At 48.7% G+C, this 13,976-nt stretch overlaps 1 protein-coding gene across 1 annotated transcript in view; it reads left to right on the top strand.

Moving 5' to 3' along the window:
• Positions 1 to 13,976, top strand: part of LOC306769670 (uncharacterized protein) — a gene marked incomplete at both ends in the record, with an annotated part of 55,421 nt that overhangs the window by 38,688 nt on the left and 2,757 nt on the right. The gene's annotated exons all lie outside the window — the stretch shown is intronic.

Genomic DNA, 13,976 nt, shown 5'->3' with positions numbered 1-13,976 from the left:
ACACCACTAGACACCATTAGAGACCATCAGAGACATCAGACACCATCAGACACCACTAGACACCATTAGAGACCATCAGAGACATCAGACACCATCAGACACCATCAGACACCACCAGACACCATTAGAGACCATCAGAGACATCAGACACCATCAGACACCACTAGACACCATTAGAGACCATCAGACACCACCAGACACCATCAGACACCACTAGACACCATTAGAGACCATCAGACACCACCAGACACCATCAGACACCACTAGACACCATTAGAGACCATCAGACACCACCAGACACCACCAGACACCATCAGAGACCATTAGACACCATCAGACACCACCAGACACCATCAGACACCACCAGACCCCACCAGACCCCACCAGACACCATCAGACACCATCAGACCCCACCAGACCCCACCAGACACCATCAGACCCCACCAGACCCCACCAGACACCATCAGACACCATCAGACCCCACCAGACCCCACCAGACCCCACCAGACACCATCAGAGACATCAGACACCATCAGACACCACTAGACACCATTAGAGACCATCAGACACTGTTTGGTTGAACTGCCCATTGCGTCTCCTCCTCTTTTTCCCCGCCCCGAGTGGAGACACTCGCGCGCCCGCAGGTGCGAGTAATCACAGCGTGCACGCGCCCAGGCGCACTGAGAGACTGTCAACGCAGCCAACACGAACCGTGGTGTGGTCCGTGCGATCGGCAAAAAAGCGGCTCAAACAGCGCAAATAGCGCGAGCCATAAGCTGCCGCAAAAAAGCAGAAACTAACCTACCGTGCAGTCATCTCTTTACAATCCCTGAAGAACAGCCGGTAAGCTATGCTGCATATCTCGCATAAAGCACTGTCACTATGTGTGATGCGTTCACGGTCGCACGGAGAAAGTGAACTCTGACCTACAAATGTGTGATTGTGAATGAACTCTAAACATGCGGCAAAGTAAAAACATAATGAAGTCATCATTAGTAAGGACAATTATGATGATTTAAAAGTATGATAAAAGCAGTGAAGTTAAAAATTGCAGTAGAATTAAAACCTTGATGTAAAACATTTTGTAAAATGTATTATGTCTTCTGGTTCCTTCCTTTGAGGTTTTTTACCTGTTGCTACTGTTGCTACTGCTGCTACGGCTGCTGCTTAAAAAGAAAGTAAAGCAACGTAAAAGCAAAGAGTGAAGTCCTGTCGTCCTTCATGTAAAGAGTCCTTTTTCAAGTGGGGAAATACTGCACAACTAAAATAACCACTTGACATGTCAAGGAAAACCAGAAGACATAATGAATATACATTTTACAAAATGTTTTACATCAAGGTTTTAATTCTACTGCAATTTTTAACTTCACTGCTTTTATCATACTTTTAAATCATTTTAAATTGTCATAATTGTCCTTACTAATGATGACTTCATTATGTTTTTACTTTGCCGCATGTTTAGAGTTCATTCACAATCACACATTTGTAGGTCAGAGTTCACTTTCTCCGTGCGACCGTGAACGCATCACACATAGTGACAGTGCTTTATGCGAGATATGCAGCATAGCTTACCGGCTGTTCTTCAGGGATTGTAAAGAGATGACTGCACGGTAGGTTAGTTTCTGCTTTTTTGCGGCAGCTTATGGCTCGCGCTATTTGCGCTGTTTGAGCCGCTTTTTTGCCGATCGCACGGACCACACCACGGTTCGTGTTGGCTGCGTTGACAGTCTCTCAGTGCGCCTGGGCGCGTGCACGCTGTGATTACTCGCACCTGCGGGCGCGTGAGTGTCTCCGCTCGGGGCGGGGAAAAAGAGGAGGAGACGCAATGGGCAGTTCAACCAAACACCTCCCACTCGATCTTGCCACGGAGAGCCGTTGGGAAGGTCGCAAGTCGGTTCCTGTGAACTGCTTCCATGTCCGTTAGTTCTGCTCCTCGATTGGTAGAAGAACAACCAAATGCCTTACATCTCTGTGCAGTATTGTGGTTTGGGCGTTTCCTCCAAGGCTTGCAGATGGTTGGTTAGGTAGTGCTCTGGTCACTGGAATGCAGGAGCTTGAGACAACTTTTACATGTACATCCCTTACAATACCTTTTGTGTCAGGATTTGTACTCACGATCCGTCCAAGTTTGAATTGTCCTCTGATGGCGTTTTGATCGCACAGCCAGACGACATCACCCACAGCAACGTTCCTTTGTGAGGTGTGCCATTTGTTCCTGACAAAGAGGTTAGGACCTGCAAGTTGGCTCCAAGATCTCCAGAATTTGTTAACCAGGTTTTGCATTTCTCTTAGTCTTTTGTAGGGATATTGTTCAAAATCAAACGTTTTGATATCACCATCATGTGAAGCACGTCCAAGTAATAAAGCATTTGGTGAAACATACCGGACAACATCCTCACAGCTCTGTACTCTGGCATCTATTGGGCGCTCGTTGGCCAGGTTGGCAGCTATTTGCAGTGTTGTTTGAAACTCACTGTAGGTGAGATTAGTCTCTCTGCCCAGGCTTTGGAGTGCTTTCTTTACGATTCGGACAGCAGCTTCTGCCGCTCCGTTGTGGTGAGGTGAGTCTGCTGGTTGTATTTTCCACTCCCATATTGTGCCGTTCTTTGCAGAGGCCTCTTCCAAACCAAGCTTGTCCTGACTTTCCAAGAATTGGTACAGCTCTTTCAGTACAGGTTTTGCCCCGATGAAATTTGTTCCAGGGTCGGACCAGGTCCTTTTCGGGTGCCCTCGGATTGCGGTGAACCTCATGTATGCCATTAAGAAGCTTTCGGTTGATGCTGCATTAATCAGGTCTGTGTGGATTGCTCTACTGGCCATACAACTGACGACAATGCCCCATGCTTTCATCATCACTCTTTTTTTCACCTCATCTTTAATAAGATACGGTCCAAACAGGTCGACTGCTGTGAATTCGAATGGGGCCGCTGGTTCGGACCTTTCTTGAGGTAGGCTTCCCATTACCTGTTGACACCTTTGGGCTCTGAACTTTCTGCAGAAGATGCAATTCACCACAACTTTTTGAGCAATTCTTCTGCCTTGGACCACCCAGGCTTTCTTTCTCATTCGCAGCAATGTTGCGGCCACTCCTTCATGACCAGCACTGTGTGCCTCACGTGCAAGCAGTGTTGAGATCCATGCACCATGTGGCAGGAGTGGTACAGCAGTCTTTTCTTGATTAAAGCTCTGTATTCGTCCACCACAGAGCAATAACCCTGAATCTTGTTCTTTATAGACCACTAAGCGGTTCGTTGTGGTAGCAGGGAAGGTTACTCCATCTTGAGCTGCAAGGAAAATGTCTCGCAGCGCATCCTGTCGCTCTCTGACAGTGATGACTCCCTTCTCGGGCACAGCCTCCCACTTTTGTGTATCCAGGGACTTTATTGATCCAATAACTTTCTTTGCAGCTCTCCATATTATTGCGATAGTTTTCACAAGACGTGTTAAGTTACTGAAACGTTGCTCATTTATCAAGTTTTTGACAGTTGATCCAGCCGGTGGTCTATGAGGTCTTTGTTGAGTTGACAGCTCCATTTCTTGTCTTGCTTTGGCTCTTGTAAGCACTGACACAAACGACTTTTTCTGCATTTGGCAAATGTTTTCTCTGGCAGTTTCCGATACATCTTTTGCTGACATGATTGGCCACTCGTTTTCTTCAAGGCTGAGAAAGTGCGGTCCTTGTTGCCATTCGGAGCCCTCGTCTAGCTGTTCTGGACCAGCTCCACGTGTGATTATGTCCGAAATATTTAATGAACTGGGAATCCACCACCATTCTTCAGGGTCAGTGGCACTTTGGATTTCTCCAATCCTATTTGCAAAAAAGGTCTGGAAACCGTAACTCTCCCGACGGATAGCACCCAGGATGGTTTGACTGTCTAGGAAATGATACCATCGTTTCACTTTGATTTGAGAATGCTGTTCCAAGTATTTCCTTAGCCGACTGGCAAAGACAGCACCACAGAGCTCGGCTTTAACTGGGTCCCCTTTGTGGTCAAAAGGAGTCAGTTTAGCTTTTGCTTCGACCAACCTCACTGTGATTCCTGATGTGCATGTCCATCGGAGGTACAAAACTGCCCCGTAGCAACTCTCACTGCCGTCTGAGAAGGTAACAGCAATAGGTTCAGTTATTGCATCCAACGGGGTCAGAGGTCTGGTGAACATCACTTTGCCGAGCTGGACATACTGCTCGAACAATTCGATGGCGTTTTCTCTGAGTCCGTCCGATAGAGCCACATCCCATGTATCTTTCACAGCGATGCCTTTTGGTTTGATCTCCTGGAATGCTTTTCTTACCAAAATAGCCCCTTTTTGCTTCGTGGGTGCAGTTAGACCTATTGGGTCATACAGCCCAGCAACTTGACTCAATAACTCTCTCCTTGTTAATGGGTCTGGTGTCTTAGTTCTCACCTCCTCGAGCAACAGGTCTTGTCCAAGCCTCATTTTCTTTTTCCGTTTTGAAAAATTGATTCTTACCATGGCATGCAGTTTGTCCTCTTGGACTTTATATCCAAGCCCGAGGGCTTTGTTGTCTTCGTCTTTCATCTGATTTGGAAGGATGACAATCTTTGGCGTACTCACCTCTGTCTCCTTTCCTCTCTGGCCGGAAAAAATCCACGGTTTCAGAGCAAATCCTCCTTCCTGCAGAATCATTTCCACATTTGTGGTTATTGCTCTTAATCTTTCCAGATTGTTGTGGGACGTTAAGATGTCATCAACATAGCTGTGTTCTTGCAAAACCCTGCGTTCATCTTCCAGGTGGCTGAACTGAGGGAGGTTTGCGGTTTCTCGCATTGCGAGCTGAGCTATACATCCAGCCGGCTTGTCCCCAATGTTCACCCTGGTGATGGCGAACTCATCCACTTCCTCCTCTTCGGAATCCCTCCACAGGAACCTGTGCAGGTGTACTTCACGTTCTTCGAGCCAGACGGAGTTATACATTTTTCTGATGTCTCCTAGGGCAGCGAAGGAACCTTGGCGGAAAGCGAGAAGAACTCCACGGATCGGGCTAAGAACATCAGGGCCTTTCATCAGGAGATCGTTCAGACTTTGTCCTTGATACTTCTGACTGCTGTTCCAAACGAGTCTCACTGGAGTTGTGATAGAATGTGGGTTTGGAGCAATCAAGTGGCTGATATACCAGACTGGTCCACTCCAACGCAGAAGAACCTCCTCTGACAGTTTCTTTGCAGCACGCCGGTTTACCATCTCATGGACTTGTGCAGAGTATGCAGCTTTCCATTGAGGATCTTTTGCCAGCTGCTTCTCTGTCCTGAGGAAGGTTGCTTCTACAGCCTTTCTGTTATTTGGTAGGGAAGATGGATCTTCGAGCCAGGGATAGCTTGCATGCCAATGAGGACTTTTGCTATGTTCATCTGCACCAGCGTACGACAATCCATTTTTTACCACCTCCAACTCTCGTTCTTCAGCCAAGGTCATCTCTTTGCCACCAGGCTGACAGTTACCGCATCGGCAGCCCCCACATTTCGGATCACAGGCAGCACCAATGCTGTCCCATTTCCACCATTCAAAGAAGTCGCGAGTGGTGGTTGCACAACTGGAATGCTGGATTGTGGGCAAGGAACAGATGGGTTCTTCGTATTTTACTGCTGCAGTTCTCATGGATCTGGCAAAATGTGTGCGGGATAAGTGAGCTGAAACAGTTGCCTTTTCAAACAGTTCAGGATGTGTCCCAGCCACTGTCTTTCCTAATGGTCCATCCCACAAGACGAGATCTCCCACACAGCGAATTTTTTGTGGGGTCAGCCTCCCTTCCTTGTGGCTTATCAGGAGCTGTATGTCTTTTGGTCTTGTAAGCTTATTAACAGGAACATCGGGGAAGAAGTTATGAAGCTGCTTGGCTGTGACGGGTTGATGGATGTCTGCAATATGGTCAAGACCATAGCATACCAACTGATGCGACTGGAACGTGCCTTTCTCAGTCAGGACTCGGATTTTCAGCATGTATCTTTTAGTGTTTACAGTCACTTTCATGCCTCCGACACCGTGAACAACAAGCTTGATGTTTTCGCTTCTGAGGTCCAAACGTTTGGCTGCGTCATGCGTTATGTAATTTGTGTCCGATGCTAAATCAATCAGGGTGCCAACCTTTTGACCAGCATTAGCCGTGACTTCGAGAAGCATCATGATGACCGGCCACTCTTCCAGGCCATACTCTGCTAGAAGGCTTTGATGACCAGATATGTGGGAGGTTCTGGCCACTGTGTTGCAAAATACATTACGACACCGCTCGGCGAGTTCAGGGGGAAGGCTCTTAACAAATTCTTCTTGGGCTTCGGTGTAACCTCCTTTGTTACCTCCTCCCACTGTGCTGGCTTTGGTCTTTTTTGGACACAAGTAGATGTGGTGGCTTGCCACGTGAGCATCCTTGCATTCCTGATTTTTGCAGAGGAATTCACTTTTACAATAACCACCATCTGAATGGACTTCCAAACATCTCTTGCAGGCTCCCAACCTCTTAACTGCATCTCGCCTTTCTGCCAATGAAAATGTGCGGAATTTTCTGCAGAAATACAGCTTTCTTCTATGTCCTCTGTCTCCGCAGACAACACACCCTGGAACCAGATTACTTGCTTGATTTACAGTTTTGGTGCGGGCCTGTTTTTGTTCATACCTGGGTTTTGATGAGTCCCCACTGAGCTGATCCAACTCCTCATAGATGGCTTCTTGGCTCTGAAGAAACTCAAGGAGACAGTCAAACCGCTCCTCTTGGTCTGTGGCCTCCCTTGTTTTTAATGCGTGGAGGAGCCATTCCTTCTTTAGTCCATCAGGAAGTTTGCTTTCAATTGCCTTGGTCATTAGCGGGTTTTTTATGGCCCCAGTCTGGCCGAGGTCACTCAGGTCTGAGAGGGCTTTTTCAATAGACTGGATGAGCTCAATAATTTTCTTGGGCTGCTGGTCTTTAATAGCAGGGAGCTTCTGAAGATCTTCCACTATTTCAATAGCAATGCTCGTTTTGTTTCCAAACCGATTTTCCAGTACTCTGAAAATATCCTCTGCCGTTTTATGGCTTGACAGACGGAGATCCCTGACAGTTTTGTCATCAATGCTATCGAGAAGCTGGAACTTTTTTATTTCTCTCGAACCAGTGGGCTCCCCTTGTATTTGAAGGGCCTCCCAGTCTCTTTTCCACCTGTGGAATTCACGCCTAATTCCCGTGAACTTTGGAAGTGACGCTGGCTTTAGTTTAATGGGAGGTATGGCCAAGTGAACAACACCTGCTTGCGAACCCCTTTCCGCATCTTCCTTAACTTTTGCTCGAATACAATCAGCCTTCCTGGCCGTGAGCTTAGGAAGTATGAGCTCAAGGTTCTTTATGCGGCTCTGGAAATCCTCCTGCTCTGCTTGTGGGGCCCAGCACTTCCATTTAACGAACAGCTTTTTTGCAGCCTTTATAAGAAGTCCTAGGTGCTCCACAATGAAGCTATATGCCTCTTTATCATCAGCAGGCTCAATGGATTCCACCCTACCTGCTTCTATTTCTGCATTCTGTAGCGCTGTAATCAGCTCAGTTTCCCCGTGCTTGGCCCACAGTGTTTTTTGTATAAGGTCTTGGAGCTCGCTCAGTTTGTTCTCACAGTCACTTTCCGTTTTGGCCAAGTCAGCTTTTTGTGGACCAGTTAGCTCCTCGGAATCATTTTCTGCAGCATACTGAGCTCCAACATCGTCATTTATCTCCATGACTTTGGTTGCTTCCAGGTTCAGCTGCTTAAAACTGTCTTTGAGCTCATCTTCAGACATTTTTGTGTGTAGTCGAACTACATTGTTTGCCAGACGAGAGAATTGACGTTTTGCTGATGTTCGGATGGTTTTCAGCTGCTCTAGAGACACCGAATCTGCCATCTTGGAGTTTGCAGAAGGGACGACTTTTGGTTGTTACTGTCTGGAGATTCTTGGGTCCTCAGCAGCGGTTTTTTACTGTCAAGTGGTTATTTTAGTTGTGCAGTATTTCCCCACTTGAAAAAGGACTCTTTACATGAAGGACGACAGGACTTCACTCTTTGCTTTTACGTTGCTTTACTTTCTTTTTAAGCAGCAGCCGTAGCAGCAGTAGCAACAGTAGCAACAGGTAAAAACCTCAAAGGAAAACCAGAAGACATAATGAATATACATTTTACAAAATGTTTTACATCAAGGTTTTAATTCTACTGCAATTTTTAACTTCACTGCTTTTATCATACTTTTAAATCATTTTAAATTGTCATAATTGTCCTTACTAATGATGACTTCATTATGTTTTTACTTTGCCGCATGTTTAGAGTTCATTCACAATCACACATTTGTAGGTCAGAGTTCACTTTCTCCGTGCGACCGTGAACGCATCACACATAGTGACAGTGCTTTATGCGAGATATGCAGCATAGCTTACCGGCTGTTCTTCAGGGATTGTAAAGAGATGACTGCACGGTAGGTTAGTTTCTGCTTTTTTGCGGCAGCTTATGGCTCGCGCTATTTGCGCTGTTTGAGCCGCTTTTTTGCCGATCGCACGGACCACACCACGGTTCGTGTTGGCTGCGTTGACAGTCTCTCAGTGCGCCTGGGCGCGTGCACGCTGTGATTACTCGCACCTGCGGGCGCGTGAGTGTCTCCGCTCGGGGCGGGGAAAAAGAGGAGGAGACGCAATGGGCAGTTCAACCAAACAGACACCATCAGACACCATCAGACACCATCAGACACCACCAGACACCACCAGACACCATCAGACACCATCAGACACCATTAGAGACCATCAGACACCATCAGACACCACCAGACACCATCAGACCCCACCAGACCCCACCAGACACCATCAGACACCATTAGAGACCATCAGACACCATCAGACACCATCAGACACCATCAGACCCCACCAGACACCATCAGACACCACCAGACACCACCAGACACCATCAGACACCATCAGACACCACCAGACACCATCAGACCCCACCAGACACCATCAGACACCATCGGACACCATTAGAGACCATCAGACACCTCCATACACCACCAGACACCATCAGACACCATCAGACACCTTCAGACACCATCAGACACCATCAGAGACCATTAGAGACCATCAGACACCATCAGAAACCATCAGACACCATCAGACACCACCAGACACCATTAGACACCATCAGACACCATCAGACACCATTAGAGATCATCAGACACCATCAGACACCATCAGACACCACCAGACACCATCAGACCCCACCAGAAACCATCAGACACCATCAGACACCATTAGAGACCATCAGACACCTCCATACACCACCAGACAACATCAGACACCATCAGACACCATCAGGCACCATCAGAAACCATCAGACACCATCAGACACCACCAGACACCACCAGACAACATCAGACACCACCAGACACCACCAGACACCACCAGACACCATCAGACACCACCAGACCCCATCAGACACCATCAGACACCACCAGACACCATTACGCACCATCAGACACCATCAGACACCATCAGGCACCATCAGACACCAGCAGACACCATTTGAGACCATCCGAGACATCAGACACCATCAGACACCAGCAGACACCATTTGAGACCATCCGAGACATCAGACACCATCAGACACCATCAGGCACCATCAGACACCACCAGACACCACCAGACACCATCAGACCCCACCAGACACCATCAGACACCATCAGACACCATTAGAGACCATCAGACACCATCAGACCCCACCAGACACCACCAGACACCATCAGACACCATTAGAGACCATCAGACACCATCAGACACCATCAGACCCCACCAGACACCATCAGACACCACCAGACACCATCAGACACCATCAGACACCACCAGACACCATCAGACCCCACCAGACACCATCAGACACCATCGGACACCATTAGAGACCATCAGACACCTCCATACACCACCAGACACCATCAGACACCATCAGACACCTTCAGACACCATCAGACACCATCAGAGACCATTAGAGACCATCAGACACCATCAGAAACCATCAGACACCATCAGACACCACCAGACACCATTAGACACCATCAGACACCATCAGACACCATTAGAGATCATCAGACACCATCAGACACCATCAGACACCACCAGACACCATCAGACCCCACCAGAAACCATCAGACACCATCAGACACCATTAGAGACCATCAGACACCTCCATACACCACCAGACAACATCAGACACCATCAGACACCATCAGGCACCATCAGAAACCATCAGACACCATCAGACACCACCAGACACCACCAGACAACATCAGACACCACCAGACACCACCAGACACCATCAGACACCACCAGACCCCATCAGACACCATCAGACACCATCAGACACCACCAGACACCATTACGCACCATCAGACACCATCAGACACCATCAGGCACCAGCAGACACCAGCAGACACCATTTGAGACCATCCGAGACATCAGACACCATCAGGCACCATCAGACACCAGCAGACACCATTTGAGACCATCCGAGACATCAGACACCATCAGACACCATCAGGCACCATCAGACACCACCAGACACCATCAGACACCATCAGGCACCATCAGACACCATCAGACACCATTAGAGACCATCAGACACCACCAGACACCATCAGACACCATTAGAGACCATCAGACACCACCAGACACCACCAGACACCATCAGACACCACCAGACACCATTAGACACCATCAGACACCATCAGACACCATTAGAGATCATCAGACACCATCAGACACCATCAGACACCACCAGACACCATCAGACCCCACCAGAAACCATCAGACACCATCAGACACCATTAGAGACCATCAGACACCTCCATACACCACCAGACAACATCAGACACCATCAGACACCATCAGGCACCATCAGAAACCATCAGACACCATCAGACACCACCAGACACCACCAGACAACATCAGACACCACCAGACACCACCAGACACCACCAGACACCATCAGACACCACCAGACCCCATCAGACACCATCAGACACCATCAGACACCACCAGACACCATTACGCACCATCAGACACCATCAGACACCATCAGGCACCATCAGACACCAGCAGACACCATTTGAGACCATCCGAGACATCAGACACCATCAGACACCAGCAGACACCATTTGAGACCATCCGAGACATCAGACACCATCAGACACCATCAGGCACCATCAGACACCACCAGACACCACCAGACACCATCAGACCCCACCAGACACCATCAGACACCATCAGACACCATTAGAGACCATCAGACACCATCAGACACCACCAGACACCACCAGACACCATCAGACCCCACCAGACCCCACCAGACACCATCAGACACCATTAGAGACCATCAGACACCATCAGACACCATCAGACCCCACCAGACACCATCAGACACCACCAGACACCATCAGACACCATCAGACACCACCAGACACCATCAGACCCCACCAGACACCATCAGACACCATCGGACACCATTAGAGACCATCAGACACCTCCATACACCACCAGACACCATCAGACACCATCAGACACCTTCAGACACCATCAGACACCATCAGAGACCATTAGAGACCATCAGACACCATCAGAAACCATCAGACACCATCAGACACCACCAGACACCATTAGACACCATCAGACACCATCAGACACCATTAGAGATCATCAGACACCATCAGACACCATCAGACACCACCAGACACCATCAGACCCCACCAGAAACCATCAGACACCATCAGACACCATTAGAGACCATCAGACACCTCCATACACCACCAGACAACATCAGACACCATCAGACACCATCAGGCACCATCAGAAACCATCAGACACCATCAGACACCACCAGACACCACCAGACACCACCAGACACCACCAGACACCACCAGACACCATCAGACACCACCAGACCCCATCAGACACCATCAGACACCATCAGACACCACCAGACACCATTACGCACCATCAGACACCATCAGACACCATCAGGCACCATCAGACACCAGCAGACACCATTTGAGACCATCCGAGACATCAGACACCATCAGGCACCATCAGACACCAGCAGACACCATTTGAGACCATCCGAGACATCAGACACCATCAGACACCATCAGGCACCATCAGACACCACCAGACACCATCAGACACCATCAGGCACCATCAGACACCATCAGACACCATTAGAGACCATCAGACACCACCAGACACCATCAGACACCATTAGAGACCATCAGACACCACCAGACACCACCAGACACCATCAGAGACCACCAGACACCATCAGACACTACCAGACACCACCAGACACCATTAGAAACCATCAGAGACATCAGACACCATCAGACACCATCAGAGACCATCAGACACCATCAGACACCACCAGACACCATCAGACACCACAGACACCATCAGACACCATCAGACACCATCAGACACCACCAGAAACCATCAGACACCACCAGACACCATCAGACACCATCAGATACCATCAGGCACCATCAGACACCACCAGACACCATCAGACACCACCAGACACCATCAGACACCATTAGAGACCATTAGACACCACCAGACACCATCAGACACCATTAGACACCATCAGACACCATCAGACACCACCAGACACCATCAGACACCATTACAGACCATCAAACACCACCAGACACCATCAGAGACCATTAGAGACCATCAGACACCACCAGACACCATCAGACACCATCAAAGACCATTAGAGACCATCAGACACCACCAGACACCATCAGAGACCATTAGAGACCATCAGACACCACCAGACACAATCAGAGACCATTAGAGACCATCAGACACCATCAGACACCACCAGACACCATCAGACACCATCAGAAACCATCAGACACCACCAAACACCATCAGACACCACCAGACACCATCAGACACCATCAGGCACCATCAGAAACCATCAGACACCATCACACACCATCAGACACCACCAGACACCATTAGAGACCATCAGAGACATCAGACACCATCAGAGAACACCAGACACCATGAGACACCACTAGACACCATTAGAGACCATCAGACACCATCAGACACCATTAGAGACCATCAGACACCATCAGACACCACCAGACACCATCAGACACCATCAGACACCACTAGACACCACTAGACACCATCAGACACCATCAGACACCACCAGACACCATCAGACCCCACCAGACACCATCAGACACCATCAGACACCACCAGACACCACCAGACACCATTAGAGACCATCAGACACCACCAGACCCCATCAGACCCCACCAGACACCATCAGACACCACCAGACACCATCAGACACCATCAGACACCATTAGAGACCATCAGACACCACCAGACACCACCAGACACCATCAGAGACCATCAGAGACCATTAGAGACCATCAGACATCACCAGAAACCATCAGAGACCATTAGAGACCATCAGACACCACCAGACACCATCAGACACCACAGACACCATCAGACACCATCAGACACCACCAGACCCCACCAGAAACCATCGGACACCACCAGACACCATCAGACACCATCAGATACCATCAGACACCACCAGACACCATCAGACACCACCAGACACCATCAGACACCATTAGAGACCATTAGACACCACCAGACACCATCAGACACCATTAGACACCATCAGACACCACCAGACACCATCAGACACCATTACAGACCATCAAACACCACCAGACACCATCAGAGACCATTAGAGACCATCAGACACCATCAGACACCACCAGACACCACCAGACACCATCAGAGACCATTAGAGACCATCAGACACCATCAGACACCACCAGACACCATCAGACACCATCAAAGACCATTAGAGACCATCAGACACCACCAGACACCATCAGAGACCATTAGAGACCATCAGACACCACCAGACACAATCAGAGACCATTAGAGACCATCAGACACCATC

The sequence above is a fragment of the Telmatherina bonti genome (assembly GCF_933228915.1).
Source record: "Telmatherina bonti genome assembly, chromosome: 2".
NCBI lineage: Eukaryota > Metazoa > Chordata > Actinopteri > Atheriniformes > Telmatherinidae > Telmatherina > Telmatherina bonti.
Note: the sequence above shows the minus strand (reverse complement) of the source record. Positions and strands in the feature narration are given on the sequence as shown.